At 43.8% G+C, this 20,664-nt stretch overlaps 1 protein-coding gene across 3 annotated transcripts in view; it reads left to right on the top strand.

Annotated features, from left to right (window-relative positions):
• psmg3 (proteasome (prosome, macropain) assembly chaperone 3) overlaps nucleotides 1-20,664 on the top strand; it is a 59,811-nt gene that overhangs the window by 16,868 nt on the left and 22,279 nt on the right. Inside the window, exon 1 of one of the 3 annotated variants that reach the window (XM_084328221.1) lies at nucleotides 6,838-6,954. The exons of the other annotated variants lie outside the window; for them this stretch is intronic. The gene's annotated coding sequence lies outside the window, so the exon portion shown is untranslated. Of the gene's footprint in view, nucleotides 1-6,837; nucleotides 6,955-20,664 lie in introns of those variants that run through there. 3 annotated transcript variants of the gene reach the window in all.

The following is a 20,664-nucleotide window of genomic DNA, read 5'->3' as shown; positions in this document are numbered from 1 at the left end:
TAATAATTTTTTTTTATCAAAAAAAAGTTGGCGGGTAAGAAATATGCTTGGCGGGTAGATTCTTCCCATCTACCCGCCACTGGCCGGTGAGTCAAAAAGTTAATTTCGCTCCCTGGCTGGAGGCTACTAGAGTACACACAGACAGTGGAGCTTGTTGCGTGGTGGCGATGTCTCGCAGATAATACAAGTACAAGTCTAATTATATAATATATATATATATATATTTATATATAAAATAATTTTAAAAATGTTTAATCAAAAACGATCGGATCGGTATCGGCCGATATGGCTCACGACGATCGGTGATCGGTATCGGTGGCAAAAAAACGTGATCGGGGCATGACTGGGGTGATGGCGGCTGCTGAGTCTCTGAGGAATTTGGAGGGGATGTTGTCATGGCCAGTGGCCTTGTTCGGTTGGAGGGCGCTCAGTTTTTTAAGTACCTCATCTGTAGTTACCATTTCCAGTTTGAAGTCGTCTTTGTGGACGCCTAGGTTCTTGTAGTATGCTACTATGTGTTCTACCCCATACTGCCCTGAGTGGGAGGGTAGTTTGTTTACCAGTGTTGTGGCTATGTTTGTGAAGAAAGTGTTTAAGTACTTGGCTAAATCCAGTTTGTCTGTGATGAGCGTGTTGTCCGTCTTTATGTTTATGTTTGAGAACCTGGTTTTAAGTTTTTTACTGCAAATTGAGTAATTTCCAAAGTTCACGTGGTTTATTTTTGTTTTCCTCAGTTTTGTCACTGACTGAACTGTCCTGGGGCACAGGAAGAACATACTGACTGAACTGTCCCGGGGCACAGGAAGAACATGTGTGAATTCTTAAAATGGGTGGCTTTCCAATGGTGACAGCAATTACAACTATTCATGTTATTATTCTGCCTCCCTCCAGACCCCCCACAGCTCTCTGTCTGTGAAGAGGAGGTTCCCCCTGAGCAGCAGGAGAGGAGCCCCAGTCTGAGCCAGGAGCAGACAGAGCTCCTACAGATGAAAGAGGAACAGGAGGAACTCTGGACCAGTCAGGGGGGAGAGCAGCTTCAAGGTCTGGAGGAGGCTGGTATCATCAAGTTCACATTCAACCCTGTCCCTGTGAAGAGTGAACATGATGAAGAGAAACCTCAGTCCTCATGGTTTAACCAAACCCAGGACCCAGAGCTCCTACAGATTAAAGAGGAACAGGAGGAACTCTGGACCAGTCAGGAGGGAGAGCAGCTTCAAGGTCTGGAGGAGGCTGATATCAAGTTCACTTTCAACCCTGTCACTGTGAAGAGTGAACATGATGAAGAGAAACCTCAGTCCTCATGGTTTAACCAAACCCAGGACCCAGAGCTCCTACAGATTAAAGAGGAACAGGAGGAACTCTGGACCAGTCAGGAGGGAGAGCAGCTTCAAGCTCTGGAGGAGGCTGATATCAAGTTCACTTTCAACCCTGTCCCTGTGAAGAGTGAAGATGATGAAGAGAAACCTCAGTCCTCATGGTTTAACCAAACCCAGACTGAGGAAAACAGAGAGACAGAGCCTCTAGCCAGCACCTCAACAGAACAGATGAAAACAGAACCTGATGGAGAGGACTGTGTATTATCAGAACCAGTCAGTAACTTTGCTGGTGATTTAGAACCAACTACAGATGGCCAGCTCCTCTCTTCAGACTCTTCTGGAACTGATGACAGTGATGATTGGCTGGAGACTAGTGAACCTCATCCTGGTTTAAACTCACTGACATCAAAGAAGACACAGAAAAACAAAGGACAGAGTTTGTCTAACAGCAACCAGTTCAAGAGCTCTGTGGTTTCATCCCATGAGGTGAAATTATCAAACCAAATACCATGTGAGACCTGGAGCTGTAAAGTGTGTGGGAAATGTTTTCCTAATAGGAACGCTTTAATGCTCCATCTTAAAGCCCATTCTAGTGACTGTGGTTTGTGTGGAAAACATTTAGAACCCACAGAGAGCTTAAAACTTCACCTTCAAACTCACAGCACATGTACTGTTTGTGGCAAGAAATATACTGGCATTACACTCTTGGAAGCACATATGAGAAGCCATACTGGGGAAAAGCCCTATAGTTGCACACTGTGTCCTAAAAGATATAGTCGAAAATCTCACCTAAAAGAACATATAAGACGCCATACTGGGGAAAAGCCCTATAGTTGCACACTGTGTCCTAAAAGATATATTACACTGGGAGAGCTGAATATTCACATGAGATGCCATACTGGGGAAAAGCCCTATAGTTGCACCCTGTGTCCTAAAATATCTACTACACAGGGAGACCTGAATAGACACATGAGAAGCCATACTGGGGAAAAGCCCTATAGTTGCACACTGTGTCCTAAAAGATATAGTCAAAAATCTCACCTAAACGAACATATAAGACGCCATACTGGGGAAAAGCCCTATAGTTGCACACTGTGTCCTAAAAGATATACTACACAGGGACACCTGAATTTTCACATGAGAAGCCATACTGAGAAAAAGCCCTATAGTTGCACACTGTGTCCTAAAAGATTTAGTCGAAAATCTCACCTAAAAGAACATATAAGACGCCATACTGGGGAAAAGCCCTATAGTTGCACACTGTGTCCTAAAAGATATACTACACAGGGAGAGCTGAATATTCACAAGAGAAGCCATACTGGGGAAAAGCCCTATAGTTGCACCCTGTGATAAAATATTTGGTGCAAAACGTGACTTAAAAGTACATATCAGAACTCATACTCGGGGAAAAAACATTTAGTCGTGAAGTTTGTGGGAAAGGATTTACTCGGAAGGCATATATAAAGACACACATGAGGATTCACACCAGAGAAGAAACAAACTCACGTCCCTCCCTCCCTCATCTAGTTCACATTCAACCCCGTCCCTGTTAACTCATTGACCGCCACGCTCTTTTCCCATCTTTACTCAATGGCGCCAGCGTTATTGACCATTTTAGCGATGTTTGCGGACCCATCGTGTGTTCTGTATTATAGCTATGGAGACAATAGTATGGCTCATTTGACAGGCATTGTTTATAGTCCAAGACTGACTAACCAGTTAATTTCGACATACTTTAGTTTGTGCGCTATTCCATGCAAATTATTATTATAATCTTTTTTTACAGTGCAATAAAATAGTTCTGGATTTCGGTTCAACAGTTCAAAGTCGTCTTTACCTTCTCTGTTTGGTATCCACAGTTTAAAACTTGACAGTCTTCCCTCCTGTCTTATACCCACTTTGACCCTTCGAACCTCCCTCTCAGGGTGCAGTTCCCTCTCAGGGTGCAGTTCCCTCTCAGGGTGCAGTTCCCTCTCAGAGTGCAGTTCCCTCTCAGAGTGCAGTTCTCTCTCAGGGTGCAGTTCCCTCTCAGGGTGCAGTTCCCTCTCAGAGTGCAGTTCCCTCTCAGAGTGCAGTTCCCTCTCAGAGTGCAGTTCCCTCTCAGAGTGCAGTTCCCTCTCAGGGTGCAGTTCCCTCTCAGGGCACAGTTCCCTCTCAGGGTGCAGTTCCCTCTCAGGGTGCAGTTCCCTCTCAGGGTGCAGTTCCCTCTCTCAGGGTGCAGTTCCCTCTCAGAGTGCAGTTCCCTCTCTCAGGGTGCAGTTCCCTCTCAGGGTGCAGTTCCCTCTCAGGGTGCAGTTCCCTCTCTCAGGGTGCAGTTCCCTCTCAGGGTGCAGTTCCCTCTCTCAGGGTGCAGTTCCCTCTCAGGGTGCAGTTCCCTCTCAGGGTGCAGTTCCCTCTCAGGGTGCAGTTCCCTCTCTCAGGGTGCAGTTCCCTCTCTCAGGGTGCAGTTCCCTCTCTCAGGGTGCAGTTCCCTCTCTCAGGGTGCAGTTCCCTCTCAGGGTGCAGTTCCCTCTCTCAGGGTGCAGTTCCCTCTCTCAGGGTGCAGTTCCCTCTCAGGGTGCAGTTCCCTCTCAGGGTGCAGTTCCCTCTCAGGGTGCAGTTCCCTCTCTCAGGGTGCAGTTCCCTCTCTCAGGGTGCAGTTCCCTCTCTCAGGGTGCAGTTCTAGGCCTGGTTCCTACACAGTTTTAAAGCCTGACAGTCTCTTGTTTGATACCCACACAGTTTAATACCTGACAGTTTTGAACCTGTAATAAAAAGCAATAGACAGAGTAAAATAATACAGTGCAATAATAGAATAGTAGAATAGAATAGAATAGATAGTAAAATTATGCAATAGAATGGACAGAGTAAAATAGTGCTACAGTACAATCAACATAATGAATAAAGGAAGATCCGGTCAGTTTGTTGTAGGCCTCAGTGTGGCGTGTATGATTGAGTGATTGATCGAAAACTTTATTAACAGATTGCAGAATGGGTACAATACAGTACAGCTCAATACACATAATTGTTAAGGGGATGCAGACCAGAGAAAGACTTTCATCTTGTTTACATCAGGGTCCCCCATTTTCAATTCATCATAACATATTATGACATACACAACATACAGATACAGTACTGCTACATCTATACATTTATGACATACCAGATTTACAAATACAGTACTGTTTGTGATACAAAAAGAGTCTAAAAAAGAGAGTATATACATTTGACGTAGAAATTGTACATTGGAGGAGGTTGGGTAGGTGGGGGGGGAACTGTACATTGGAGGTGGGTGGGGGAAACTGTACAAGCAAAACTGTACATTGGAATATGGACTAAACCTTACTTCATCATCTATGTTTATTATGTAATCCTTCCTTATGTTTTCATGTTGTTCACCACACAGAAGGAGGCCCCTTAATTCAGCCTGACTGTGGGCAGTGACCTTCACATATACTGAATATATCATACATATAGTATATAACATAATATACTGTTTAATGTGTCCCAGCATTGACTACTGATAAAAGCAGCTTAAAATGTGTTTGTTCTTTGTTCGTTTTTTTCCCCTTCCTTTCCTTTATTCTTTGACATGTTTCTTTACATTTTTTTAATTCCTTTTAAATCAACTATTCCATATGATGTAACCTTTTTCAATGTACGTAAAGCACGTTGAAATTGCCTCTGTGGCACGGCTGAGTGGCGCAGTGGGCAAGGCGCTCGCCACACAGTTCGAGCTGCTGCGGTGAAAAGATGCGACAGGCTGCCTCCTCGTGTACCGGAGGGGACACGTGATGCAAGGCTTCTATCCTCACTACAGCCGACCAGTGGGAGGCATAGTCTAGCAACGTTCAAGACAGGGGAGGGGAGAATTGGAAATATGAAATTGGGATGGGGATATATTATATAAATATCCCCATTTTCTATTTTTCTCCCATATATATATATATATAGTAAGAGTAGGTAAGGGATATGTACAGATATAGATATAGTATTAACATGTACAGTGATACAGGTATAAAGACACTATGGTAGTAAGTCATACTGGCCAGCAGCGTAACTAGTAAGAGTAGGTAAGGGACATGTACAAAATGTATAGATAGATAGAGGCTAGTATCTACAGATCTACAAAGGATTATATGCAGGTATGTACAGACGGATGTGGATATATGTAAATGCAGCTATGGTTAACAGTTGGTTAATATAGTTATATTCGCGTACAATTTTATACGTTTATTTTTGCATATTAATAATAATACTCAGGATTGTATTTCATATGGGTTTATATAGATAATATGAGTGGCGCATGATTTCTTTTTGCTTGTGCAATTATTTAGTCTCACAAGACTTGTTTCCCACTTAATATCCGGTGACGTGTTTCCGCCTTTCTTTGAGACCCGACATGACTTGATGGATGGCTGTCTTGACTTTGCGGTCAATTCAAGCAAGTAAAATAGTTGTCTAACACAAGACAATATAACAAGAAAAAGGACAAAGACACAACACAATCGATGTTCTCTTATACTGTCTGGCACGCAGCCAATAATGTATTGATTGCTATGGATGATGATTTTCGTTATATGTTGACGGTTGATGTTAGCTACGTTTTTGATGGGCTTTCAATTGCTAATGGTATCATTTGTATGTATTTACGGTTTGGATGGAGAATGGACAAGCTTCATTAAAATCAGTTCAAGAAATCTACTTGTATACTGCGTCGTGCCTGGAGGATGTCACAATATATATGGATAGATACATATTAATACAACAACTCTGTACATACATCTGATTAGCACTATTGCTCAGTAGTATGAATGAATGAAAACTTTATTATTATAACAGATTGCAGAATGGGTACAATACAGTATGGCTCAATACACACAATTGTTAAGGGGATGCAGACCAGAGAAAGACTTTCGTCTTGTTTACATCAGGGTCCCCCATTTTCAATTCATATAGACATTTATGACATACACAACATACATGACATTTATGGCATAGGGACATATAGGTATTTAGTACTGATACATTTGTGACATAAACGGTATTCCAATATACAGTACTGTTACCCCTAGATCCTGACAGAGTATATACATATGATGGGGAGGGGACTGTACATTAGGAGGGGGTGGGTGGGTGGGAGAGAAATATACATACGGCGGGGAGGGAATATATACATGCGGTGGGGAGGAGACTGTCTATTAGGAGGTGGTGGGGGTTTTGGGCATTTACGGTGGCCAGTTTCGAATTGCAGCCTCCCGTAGGTGCTCTTTAAGAGCGGTTTTGAATGTGGGCAGGGATTCACATTCCTTTACAGCTTTGGGTAGGGCGTTCCACATTGTTGTGGCATAATTGCGAAACGTGTTATAATGTACTGATGATTGCTCTACTACTGTGTAGATGCAACAACATTCTCAATACTGACAGACATGTCAAATTTACCGTAGCTCCCTCTGACCAATCCCAACGCTCCAAATTCTACCAAGGCGGGTCTTAGTTGTCGGGCTGTTGGTGGGATCCGTGACGTCACATCCTCCTTGGTTCAGAAACACGGCGCACGCGGGAGGAATGATGACTTGACGTTTTCACGTTTGACGTAATTGTTGTGGCTGTTCTTCCAGCACGTGCGCGCGCCGCCGGTACGAAAAGAAAACACACGGTGAGAAAATAATGTCTTCGTTTTTATTGCTATTCTCGAAAAGTTATTATTGACCACCGCAACACTTCCGGTATGTTGAGCTCATAGCTGGGGGGGGGGGGGTACAATGAATGAATTTTGATTAGAGAGCCTTGACGTTAGTGGTTAGCTTAGCTACAACCACTTACACCAAGGCTCTAATCAACATTCATTCATGTTATATTATATGCCCCCTTCCCCCCCACAAGCTCCATGTAACGCGGAAGTGCAGTGGTCTGTAGTGCTTGTTGTGTGTACCCTAACCCCCACACGAGCTTCATGTAACGCGGAAGTGCAGTGGTCTGTAGTGTTGTTGTGTGTACCCTGACCCCCTCACGAGCTCCATGTAACGCGGAAGTGCAGTAGTCTGTACTAGTGTTGTTGTGTGTACCCTGACCCCCTCACGAGCTCCATGTAACGCGGAAGTGCAGTGGTCTGTAGTGTTGTTGTGTGTACTGATTGACAAGCTAAAAGCAATTGGTTTTGATAGTCTATCAGTGAGCTGGATGCAATCCTACCTTGAGGGGAGGGAACAGATACCCTAAACGGTACCCTATCCCCCCCCCTCACAGTGAGCTGTGGTGTTCCACAAGGAAGCATACTAGGACCGCTACTGTTCCTAATTTATGCAAATGACATGTCGTCAGCTTGTGACTGCAACTTGTTCCTGTTTGCGGACGACTCAGCCCTGCTGGTCTCTGACAAGAACAAGTTACAGGTTGAAAAAACCCTCAGCTCGGAACTAGGCAGAATCTGCATATGGCTCGCTGATAACAAACTATCATTACACATGGGCAAAACAGAGTCCATTCTCTTCGGTTCAAATAACAAACTCAGCAAGACCGACGGCTTCTCAGTTACAGTGGGTGACAATATTGTCACAAGGAAAGATGAAATTACCTACCTGGGTTCCATCCTAGAGGCTAATCTCTCCTGTGACAAAATGGCATCCAATGTAATAAAAAAAGTCAACCAACGAACTCGATTCTTGTACCGGATCTCCTCTCTGGTAAACAAGAATACCCTGAAGACTCTGGCAGGAGCACTCATTCAGGGGTACTACGACTATGCTTGCACCTCATGGTACCAAAGCACCTCAAAGGCGCTAAAAACAAAATTACAAACATCTCAAAACAAACTGGTCAGACTACTGCTTGACCTTACTCCTAGAACCCACCTCACCCCTGCCCACTTTGACAACCTAGGATGGCTTAGAGTAGATGACAGAGTACAGCAACTTGCAATGGGCCTGGTCTACAAGATACACTACACGACCAAGGTACCCATGTACATGGCAAAATACTTCCCAAAGGTCAGTGAATACCACGATCACAACACCAGAGGGAGCTCCACAAATCATGTTAAACCCAGATTCGGCTCAAATAAGGGACTAAACACGTTTCGCAATTATGCCACATCAATGTGGAACGCCCTACCCAAAGCTGTAAAGGAATGTGGATCACTACCCACTTTCAAAACCTCTCTCAAGAGACACCTACGGGAGACTGCAATTCAACACTGGCCCCTGTAAATATCTTAACCCAACCCCCTCCAATGTACAGTTATTTACCTAGTATGGTTTTGTCAATAGTCCAATGTACAATTTTGTTTGTTTGTACAGAGTCTCCCCCCCCTCAATGTACAGTTTTGCTTGCTTATACAGTGTGCCCCCCCCCCAACCACCTCCAATGTAAATTACCCAGTATGGTTGTCAATATCCCAGTGTACCCAACCCCCCCCCACCCAACCTCCTCCAATGTACAGTTTCTACGTCAAATGTATATACTCCCTTTTCTTGACTCCTTCTGTATCACAAACAGTACTGTATTTGCAAATCTGGTATGTCATAAATGTATAGATGTAGCAGTACTGACTATCTGTATGTCATGTATGTCATATATGTCCTGATGAATTGAAAATGGGGGACCCTGGTGGAAACAAGACGAAAGTCTTTCTCTGGTCTGCATCCCCTTAACAATTGTGTGTATTGAGCTGTACTGTATTGTACCCATTCTGCAATCTGTTAATAAAGTTTTCAATCAATCAATCAATACCCTGACCCCCTCACAAGCTCCATGTAACGCGGAAGTGCAGTGGTCTGTGGTTTTGATTGATTGATTGAAAAGTGTAGCAGATTGCAGAATGGGTACAGTACAGTACAGCTCAATACATACAATTGTTAAGGGGATGCAGACCAGAGAAAGACTTTCGTCTTGTTTACATCAGGGTCCCCCATTTTCAATTCATCATAACATATATGACATACATGACATACAGATAGACAGTACTGACTGCTACATCTATACATTTATGACATATCAGATTTGCAAATACAGTACTGTTTGTGATACAAAAAGTGTCCAGAAAAAGAGTGTATATACATTTGACGTAGAAACTGTACATTGGAGGAGGTTGGGTGGGTGGGGTGGGTGGGGGCTGTACATTGGAGGGGGGGGGGGGACACTGTACATTGTACATTGGAATACTGACAATGCCATACTTGGTCATTTACTGTACAACTGGGTTAGGACATTTGTAGGGGCCAGTTTTGAATTGCAGTCTCCCGTAGGTGTTCTTTCAGATAGTTTTTGAAAGTGGGTAGTGATTCACATTCCTTTACAGCTTTGGGTAGGGCGTTCCACATTGATGTGGCATAATTGCGAAACGTGTTATGTCCCTTGTTTGAGCCGAATCTGGGTTTAACATGATTTGTGGAGCTCCCTCTGGTGTTGTGATCGTGGTATTCACTGACCTTTGGGAAGTATTTTGACATGTACATGGGTACCTTGGTCGCGTAGTGTATCTTGTAGACCAGGCCCATTGCAAGTTGCTGTACTCTGTCGTCTACTCTAAGCCATCCTAGGTTGTCAAAGTGGGCAGGGGTGAGGTGGGTTCTAGGAGTAAGGTCAAGCAGTAGTCTGACTAGCTTGTTTTGAGATGTTTGTAATTTGTTTTTTAGTGCCTTTGAGGTGCTTTGGTACCATGAGGTAGGGCTGGGCGATATGACGATATTATATAAATATCGGGTACAGTTCATTAACGATACACTTTTTAAACGTATCGTGGATATCGTGATGTTTTGCCCAAGAGGCTTGTGTCGCGTCAATCTGGTCCACACGTTGACACTTTTGAACAGCGCCGCCCCACACACACTACTGCATCAAAAGTTACTACTTATGATAACAAAGGCATTCGTTTTGTGGCATTAACGTTATATAGTTACACTTTCAATAACATCAGCGTATTTACATAGCAACGACCGAGGTCGACCTAGATATAGCAAGCATTAGTCGTTCATATCTCAGCCCGTGCTGACTCAGTTGTGCCCATTCTGCGGTCTGTTAATAAAGTTTTCAATCAGACAGATGTATGGAAAGGCTTTTATTATAACATCCGTTGCAGTAAAATCATTATGCCTCCAGTCGTTTAGTCCTTCTGCGGAGCTAAAAGCTAAACGTCGGCCGCGGCGAGCTGCCATTGTTATTGTCATTGAGCTCTCCAATGGCGGAAGTAAAAAATGAATACGCGCTTGCCGATTGGTGCTAAGAACAGCAGGGCGGGTGCAAGCGATGTGACGTAATTGGCAGACGCGACTGTCAATCAAAATGATTCTGTTTGCCGACTGAATGAATGAGAACGTTATTAACAGATTGCAGCATGGGTACAATACAGTACAGCTCAATACAACAACAGTCAACAGCGGACTGGAGGATGCAGACCAGAGAAAGACTTTCGTCTTGTTTACATCAGGGTCCCCCATTTTCAATTCATCATATTTCATATCTAAATCATATAATATCTCATTGCTAAATATATGCAATATATAATCTAATAATCCAATAATCTAAATCTAATATATAATATAAAAATGCTAAATGCATGGGTATTTTATTTTGTCTTTAATGTTAGCTTGCAAACTCAAATACTGTCTTGGTAAGCCTCATAATGAATTTTGGGGAAAAAAAGAAAAACATTGTGATGCGTATCGTGTATCGCCGAAAGGTCAGAAAATATCGTGATATCATATTTAGGCCATATCGCCCAGCCCTACCATGAGGTGCAAGCATAGTCGTAGTACCCTTGAATGAGTGCTCCTGCCAGAGTCTTCAGGGTATTCTTGTTTACCAGGGAGGAGATCCGGTACAAGAATCGAGTTCGTTGATTGACTTTTCTTATTACATTGGATGCCATCTTGTCACAGGAAAGATTAGCCTCTAGGATGGAACCCAGGTAGGTAATTTCATCTTTCCTTGTGGCAATATTGTCACCCACTGTAACCGAGAAGCCGTCGGTCTTGCTGAGTTTGTTATTTTAACCGAAGAGAATGGTGCTTGTGATTTGTGTAACCCACGTCCGGTCAGTTGTAACCCCATTTCCGGACAATATAGGAAGTAGTGACTGAATGAATGAATGAAAACTTTATTTAACAGATTACAGAATGGGTACAATAAAATACAGTACAGCTCAATACACACAATTGTTAAGGGGATGCAGACCAGAGAAAGACTTTTGTCTTGTTTACATCAAGGTCCCCCATTTTCAATTCATCATAACATATATGACATACATGATGACATACAGATATACAGTCAGCCAGGGCTCTACGCTAACCTTTTTCACTAGGGGCACAGGTGCTCCTAAATGAAAAAAGTTAGGAGCACACAAAGAAATTTAGGAGCACCCAAAAATATTTAGGCGCACAGTGAAAATATTTCAAGTAAAAGATTTTTTTTTTTTTTTTTTTAATAAATGTATATTTGTACTGTGCGTGCATGTGTGTAAATTAGCTCTTGCTACAACCCTGCATGTTTACATTTTGTATTTTGTACTTGATGTTCATTAACATGTGCTGTCCCTATCAAATAAACTATCAAATCAAACTACTGCTACAAAAGTAACAGTCACTTAACTTTAGCTTTTGCCCCTTTTATGCATACAATGCCTATGTTTTGGCTGTGTTTCTCTTCTAGAGAAATAATCCTTTCAGGGTTGCCTATTGAAATACTGTACACCTCCAGTACAGAAACATTGTTTATGAGTTTGCGTGTCAGGTAGACCATTGATTGACAGTCGAGTCTGCCAATTACGTCACACCGCTTGCACTTCGGCCGTCCGGCGCTGCAGCTGGACCCTAACCTCGTTCCCAGCTTTATCTCGAGAGAGCTGGACCCTATTGCCCACGTCTGCTGTTCATAACGCTAGCCAAGTTAGCTGTACACACATACACAGTGGGCCAGTTACTTTGGTGTAGGGGTGTAACAATGCATCGATCCTAAGGGGGAAATTCAACTGCATCGATTTGAAAATGTTAGAATCGATTATCGCAATTTGAATGTGTACACAGTGTTATGTTGTTATCATGTCCGTTACAGTCAACACAACGGCATACGCTACTGCATCAACGTTATGATCAACAAAGCAAGGCATTCGTTTTGTTGCATTAAGTTACGTTATATTACTATTGCTATCGCTAAATCTAGGTGTTCTAAAATATATTGCTATTGGTAAGACTAGAAGTTACATGTATCGGGGAAACTCTCGCATATCGCAATGGTGGCGTTTCAGGAAGTAAACAAGCCAAATGAGAGCTTCCGATTGGTCATTTGCTTTCTTTCTCATGAAACCAGTCACGTCACTCTACTGTGATTGGACCGTTGGCTTGAGTGCAATGTGGGACTTGTAGTTTTTTAACGATCTCACAGCGGAGGAAAAAAAAGACGAGAGAGGCTGTAATCTGTATTCGCACAGCGTGCGCGTAATTGATTTTTACGGTTCGCACACATATATTTTTAGGGGCATATGCGAGCAATTTGGTCGCACTGTAGAGCCCTGACAGTACTGCTATACATTTATGATATACAAGATATACAGTACTGTTTAAGAGACAGAGTTTCTAAAAGAGAGTATATACGTGGGAGCTGAGCGATCATGGAGTAGACGTGTTTCACATGAGCTCCCTTCTACCGTGCTGAATATACGTTTCTCCCCATTAGTCTTTATTTTATTTTTATTTGTTTTTTATCTGTTTGCTAGGTCGTCGTGTTTAGTATACATTCATCAACTTTTTTCGACTTTCTACGATGGCGGGGGTGGAAACCAGAGCCATGAAAGAATTAGGCACGACACCGGCACCGCCGAGCATGGCCGCACCGTCTCCCGCTGTCGGGGAGTTAAGCGAAGCTGTGCTCTTGGTCATGACCAAGCTACACGCAGACTCTGAGACACGCATCGCTGAAGCACAGAAGAAAGTACACGCAGACTCTGAGGCACGCATCGCTGAAGCACAGAAGAAAGCGTTGGCGGATTTCTGTATCAGCCTCCGTCGTGAGATATCAGAAGAAATACGGCTGGCGGTAGTCCCGCTGACAGACAAGATGGAGACGATTCACGCTGCCTCATCGGCTAATGCTAACGAACTAGCCATGCTAACGACGGAGGTATCATCACAGTGTGAGAAGATGGCGGGTCTTGAATCCGCCCTGCTGGCTAGGCAGGCTGAAGTCAACAAACTACAGTCGGCGATGGAGGAGATGCAGTCCCGGGATAGACGCCACAACGTCAGGATTGTTGGAGTACCGGAGCCCAGCGGTGAAGGCCGTCTCTCTGAGACCATGCCCGAACTGCTGCAGAAGATACTAGGGACGGACGTCCTCCCCTCGCCTCCTATCTGTGAGTCGGCCTACAGAGCGGGCAGGTTTTCTCCCGGCGTGAACAAAGAACCGAGGCCCATCATAGTCAAGCTGAACAGACTCCAACAGAGAGAAATCATCATGCGGTCGGCTCGTACCAGAAGGGGTACTCTGAGGCTTGGCGATCACAAAGTGGCCATTTTCGAGGACTTTACACCGGAGGTTCAAGCTCAGAGAGCCGAGTACAAGGTGGTCCTGACTAAGCTATGGAAACTAGGCCTGAGGCCCACGTTATTCGCTCCCGCGAAACTATCTGTGTTGGAGAAGGTCGGTGGTCAGCGTTTGTTTTGGTCGTTGGCTAAAGCGAAGGAATATCTCGCGGAGACACCCGAGTCTGTTGCTTGATATCTATGGAGGGTGAGTGACTTGGCGGTTTGGGCCTATATACATTGATTAGGTCGACTATTCACAAACACTTGCTGTCATGCCCAGACATGCTAACTGTCCTCTGCCCATCCAACTAGCGGGGCTTCCCAATGACTTCTGTTACTTGCTAAAGCTGACCTCATGGTCGTACCTGTGTATCGCCTCTTTGGAAGCTAACGAGCTAGCTGAACAATGTACATAGTAGGCTAACGTGCTATCCGGATTCGTCACTAGCTTACGTGCTAGCCTCGGGCTAGCCAGCGGGCTTCGACTATGGTCTGCGCTGAGACATTCGAGACCCGTTAATGGTTACGTTGCTGTTCAAAGGGACATTGGTTTGCACAGTTCAAGAGTGACCGAGTCCCTAACTAACTTCTGGTATGCTTTTTATTTTTATATCCAGGTTGTTTTGAGCTTTGGTGATCCAAAGTAGATGCCAAGGTCGGTTGAATATGCATATACAATATTTGATAAACGGTTGGGTCGGGTATGGCTTGCACTTCATGGCTATATGGTTATATGGCTTGCACTCTAGCCATTACCCTCTTTTCCTTTCTTTTTTCTTTCCTATTGTCGCTGTTTTTATGTCATCTATATGCGCGATTTAAATGTGATCCGGTTCTACCTTGGACTAACTGCTGACTCGCCTTAATTTTGTTTTGAATTTTCCGTGAGGCACTTATGCTATAACGTTGATACATTAATATGCAGACTCCAAGGTAGATGGTTACAGGTTGATGCTGAGTAATTATATAATAATTATTGTCGCTGTTTTAATGGCATTTGAATGAGCAATTTAACTGTGATCCGATCCTACCTTGGACTAACTGCTAATCTGCCTTAAATGTGTTTTGATTTTTCCGTGATCCACTTATGCTATAACGTTGCGACATTAATATGCAGACTCCAGGGTAGTTGGTTACAGGGTTGATGCTGAGTAATTATATAATAATTAGTGTCGCTGTTTTAAGGGCAATTGAATGAGCAATTTAACTGTGATTCGATCCTACCTTGGACTAACTGCTCCGACCGATATCTTTATTGAAACAATGTATGATGACAGGTGGTGTCAGGTGTTGCCTATTACCATCCCCGGATTGATTAATGAATGATTGTGTTTAATTCTATTCTTACATAGGTTAGGTCATTTCAGCCGTTGTGCCTGATCAGAGGGACGGCTAAAGGGGTGCACTTTGACCATAACCTTTTTTTTTTTCCCTTCCTCCTTTTTTTTGGTCATTGTTTAATTGACACTGTTCACACAATTTTGCACAATTAACCTGTGACCCGAACCTGCCTTAGACTATCGGCTGGGATGCTTTAATTTAATTTTGTTTTGAATTTTCCTATACCTTTTTGGGCTATAACAATGTGATGTTGAAGCGCAGATTCGGAAATAGAGGGCTGCAGGTTGATGCGGAGTTATTATTTAATAATGGCTATTTTTACCATTATGGTTGTCTCATGTTGGGGCCAGGGCTCAGGTGGGTCTCGACCGATATCTTTATTGAATTTTATTTTATTATTATTTGTGTTTATTGGACTAGTGGGGGTTTACTCAGGGGTTTATCTAGAGGGGGGTGGGAGTGGGAAGCGTCTTATTGATCCATGTCTCTAGTGGGAAGTGATAGGAAGATGACCATCCTCAGTGGATGGGGCATAGGGTGGGGATTGGAGAGTGGGTATAGAGGAACTTATAGTAGGACGGGTGGGTTAGGGTTTAGAGTAGAAGGAGGGGGGGCTGTAGCTGGGGTGGTATTTTTATGTGTTCTATGTACTGTTGTCTTATATATGTGTAAGTGTTCCTCCTCTGAACTCCTGGGATTGACCGTCCGGGCCCGCTGGGATCGGCACCTCTGTACTCAGCCTGGCTGCACGGTATGTTCTCTACGCACTTATACAAGCTCGACCATGGCTAAATTGAATATTTTAATTTGGAACGCAGGAGGGCTTAACGCCCCACACAAGCGTGCCAGTGTCCTTTGGCTATTGAAGAGGAGAAATATTGACCTTGCTCTCCTTAGTGAGACGCATTTAATGGTAGGTGACGTGTCAAGACTGGCAAATCGGCAATATCACGTTATCTCCTCATCCTCAGCCGATGATAAGACGAAAGGAGTAGTCATAGTTACAAGACGTAACCTTGATATCAAAATCTTGGATGTATGGTCGGACACGGAGGGAAGGATTACTATAGCAAAAGTTGAATTCTTGCATAGGAAGATGGCTATAATAGCATTGTATGCTCCTAACACATTTGATTCAGCGTTCTATAATACAATCACGAAGAATATGTTGGAACTTAATGGATACGCTCTCATTGTGGGTGGCGATTTTAATGCGTGCTGGGATGCGGAGATAGATAGGTCCGGGCCCTCTGAAACGAGCGACCAGAAACGGGCCTCTAAGGCCCTCAGGATGTGGGCCAAAGACACGGGGCTCACAGACCTCTGGCGCTTATGCAACCCCACCCTCAGAGATTACTCTCACCTGTCAGCCAGACACAAAAGCTTCTCTCGAATTGACTATGCATTCGCGTCCCCTAATATGTTTGATAGTTTCGATGTCTCATTGGTTCCCTTGGCTCTCTCAGACCACAAGGGGATTTTCCTTACGGCAACCTTTGGCAGGCTCTCCGCAAGAGCTCCCAGATGGCGTTTTAATTCGACCTTGCTAAAGAACGATGACTTCTGTTCTGAGTTCAGGAGTAAACTAGCTGAATTTTTGCAGATCAACGTTGGCACAGTAGAAGACCCTAGGGTCCTGTGGAACGCATTGAAAGGATTCATCAGGGGTCATGTCACACTATTTGCCTCCAATTTGCGAAAATCCCGGTCAAAAAAGCTAGAAGGACTGGAATCATTATATGCGGACCTATACGCATCCTTGCAAACTGACTATAATGAACGACTAAACACACAACGTAAGATAGTCAAAAAAGAAATAAACTCCATACTTAAACAACAGTCTGAGTTTTTGATACATAGGACAAGACAAAATTACTATTTTCACGGCTCCAGACCTAGCCATCTATTGGCAATGAAAATACGATCAAATGATCATTTCTCAGATATCCCCTCGATTAGGACGAGCCAGGGTGCAGTCACTACTGATTCGAAAAAGATCAATGACACTTTTAAAGAGTTTTACTCACAGTTATATAGCTCAGAGGGTAATCTGGATGACTCTAGATTTGAATCGTTCATTGGCGGGCTTGAGATACCCCACATTTCTGAGGAAGAGGCCAAGGAACTGGGGAGACCGATTACTCTCGTAGAATTGAGGGAGACTATTGTTGAAATGCAGAGGGGTAAGGCGCCAGGCTGGGATGGTATTCCACCCGAAGTGTATTTAGCTTTCTGGGACCAACTGGGTCCATTGATGCTCGATATGATCAATTACGCTATCGAACAAGGGGAGTTCTCAAGAGATGTCAATATGGCGTTGATTTCTTTACTTCTCAAAAAGGACAAAGATCCCAATGATTGTGGTAGCTATAGACCCTTGAGTCTTCTCGGGGCCGATTTAAAGGTGTTTGCCAAGGTGCTGGCCCGTCGCCTGCAGAGATTTATGTCTGTATTGGTACACTGCGATCAAACTGGTTTTATCCCGGGGCGTCTGGCTGCAGATAATCTTAGGAGGCTGTTGCATGTAATCGATAACAGTAAAGACAATACAACTCCATCCACAGTTCTGTCTTTGGATGCCATGAAGGCGTTTGACAGACTTGAGTGGTCATATCTGTGGAAGGTACTTGAGGTCATGGGTCTTGGAAAGAGTTTTATTCATATGATTAAAGTCCTGTATGCCTCGCCGTCTGCGATGATACTGACAGGCAAAAACTGTTCCACACTCTTTCCAGTCTCCAGATCTTCTAGACAGGGTTGCCCTCTGAGCCCGGGACTGTTCGCGCTTTCCCTCGAACCTTTGGCCCAATTTATTAGGCAATCGGAGGACATCGTCCCCATAATGGTCAACAATACTCCACACAAAATTGCTCTCTATGCGGATGACCTGCTGATTTTCATGGACGACCCCTCCCGGTCGGCCACAAAATTATTGAGGATAATCGACGACTTTGGTAAATTGTCAGGTTTTAAGATTAACTGGAACAAATCAGCCTGCCTACCTCTTAATGAACTGGCCAAGGCGGTACGACTACCAGCTGATATCCCCATAGTAGAACATTTTAAATACCTGGGCATAGAGATATTCCCCACGCTGAACCAAACTACTAAGTACAACTTCACGGGTACTTATGATAAAATACGCCAGGATCTAGACAGGTGGTCGTCCCTTCCTAACTCCTTACAAGCCCGGGCTTCCATAATCAAAATGAACATCCTGCCTAGGATAAATTTTATTAGCTCAATGCTCCCCCTGCCCCCTCCAATAGACCACTGGCGCAAGGTACAATCGATGGTATCTAAGTTTGTCTGGAATAACAAACGCCCGAGAATCAAAAGGGCTACTACTCAACGTAGGAAACAAGATGGGGGCCTCGCAATCCCTGATTTTAAACTGTATTTCTGGTCCTTTTCACTGAGACCTTTGATGTGCTGGCTAGACCCTGTAGAGGCTGTATCGTGGCGCTCCTTAGAAGCGGCGGCGGTGTCTCCGCTAAGATTGCAGGATGTAGTGTACTCCACTGTCTCTATTGCGAAATGCCGGCTGAGGTATGGACCGATCATAACTCACGTGATCCAAACGTGGCGTAATGTACAGAGGTCGTGTGGGGTTAAATGCCCTTGGCACCTGGACTCTCCAATTTTTAATAACCAGCAATTACTTGTTGGACACAAGCCGGTTAATATTCCTCAATGGCAAAGGAGGGGAGTGCATACTCTGGAGGATATTTATGATAAGAACGGCCTCCGTGCGTTTCAGGACTTAAGAGAATTTTATGATCTTCCCGGCGAGTCCTTCTTTCTTTACCTTCAACTAAGGTCAGCACTGAGGGCGCATGGCGTACCGTGGGCTCAAGCCTTGCACCCACACCCCTTCCTCAGGCTCATAGTGGACAGGACGACATCCAGAGGGTTTGTCTCCGACTTTTATACGCTCTTAATTCAATCCACGTATAAAAATTTATCATTGGATACAATCTGGCGTGTTGATATCCCGGAGTTGGACCCCGAGTTTGACTGGGATGAGGTTTGGGCAAATGTGGCATTATCTTCCCGCAACCCCAATCACCAGCAAATTAATTTTAATTATATTCATAGGACCTATCTTACACCTAGGAAGCTATTTGCTATGGGACTGATAACCGACTCTCGGTGCACTTTGTGCTCTCAAAAGGCCACTGGCACTTATATGCATATGTATTGGGATTGCCCACCAGTGGCCCGTTTCTGGAGGTCAATAACGGACAAACTTTCAGATCTGTGTGGCTTAACTATCCCATTCACAGCTGTTACGCTACTCCTGAACGATATAACGACACTACCCGCGTCCGTACAACTGAAAAGGGTTGTCCTAGCGGGCGTCACAGCAGCGAAGAAGCTAATAGCAATGAGATGGAAGGAGCCTGAGGAGCTTACAATGATTAACTGGTCCCTAACTCTATTGGATGTGATTTATCTTGAGATATCCACGGCCCGGGTGATCGGGGTAGGGCAGGCTGGAATTGACCTGTGGTTCGCAGCAGCTGAGAAGGTAAAGACCGCAGTGTGCGGCTGAGCGGGGTTGGGGCGCTTGATCGGGGGGGTCCGGCGGTCTCTGGGGAGGGGGAGGAGGAAATGTCTTGTCTGTCTTGGTTTTTGTCTTGTCCTTCTTAACTTTGACTGGGGGGATTTTAGGGGGGGTTGGTATTTAGCTATTCTGCGCTATATGTCAATTCACATGCCATCTCCCCAAGAGACTAATATTGGCAGACTGATTGACCTGTCAACAGGGTTAGAAATTAAAAATTTTTTTCAAGGGCTTTTTTTGCCCCCCTTAATTGATTTTCGGGGGCTTTTTTATGTATTTCGGGGGCACTGAATTTTTATGATGAAAATTAACATAAGGATTATAAAACATTGTTGACACTTTTTTTTACAGTCTTCGTCCCTATGTTTGATAATGTAATGTTAATGTCTCCATATATAGGGCTCTACGCTAACCTTTTTCCCAAGGAGCACATGTGCTCCTAAATAAAATGTTAATAAATAAAATCTAAATAAAAATTTAGGAGCACACAAAGAAATTTAGGAGCACAGTGAAAATTGTTAAAGTAACACAGAGTTTATTAACTATTTATCTCATGCATTATTATACTGTGCGTGTGCACACTATGAATTGAAAATGGGGGACCCTGATGTAAACAAGACGAAAGTCTTTCTCTGGTCTGCATCCCCTTAACTTGTGTGTATTGAGCTGTACTGTATTGTACCCATTCTGCAATCTGTTAATAAAGTTTTCAATCAATCAAACGCAAAGGATATCGGTTGTCAAGCTGCTTTTGTATGTTGTAGTGTTGTTATGATACCAACATTTTGACTTTGATACAGATAGGAAAGGTAATGGAATATATTATTAGATGACAGAACATTGAAAATTCTTTATACAATTATTTAATTCATTATGAAATAGAAATTCCGTTTTTGGGTGGAACGTTTGTTGCAAGGAGGGAGGAGGCGGGGACCGCTGCGTG

This window comes from Notolepis coatsorum (assembly GCF_963971535.1).
Source record: "Notolepis coatsorum genome assembly, chromosome: 14".
NCBI classification, from domain to species: Eukaryota; Metazoa; Chordata; class Actinopteri; order Aulopiformes; family Paralepididae; genus Notolepis; species Notolepis coatsorum.
The sequence above is the reverse complement of the archived record's forward strand: the minus strand, read 5'-3'. Positions and strand labels throughout refer to the sequence as shown.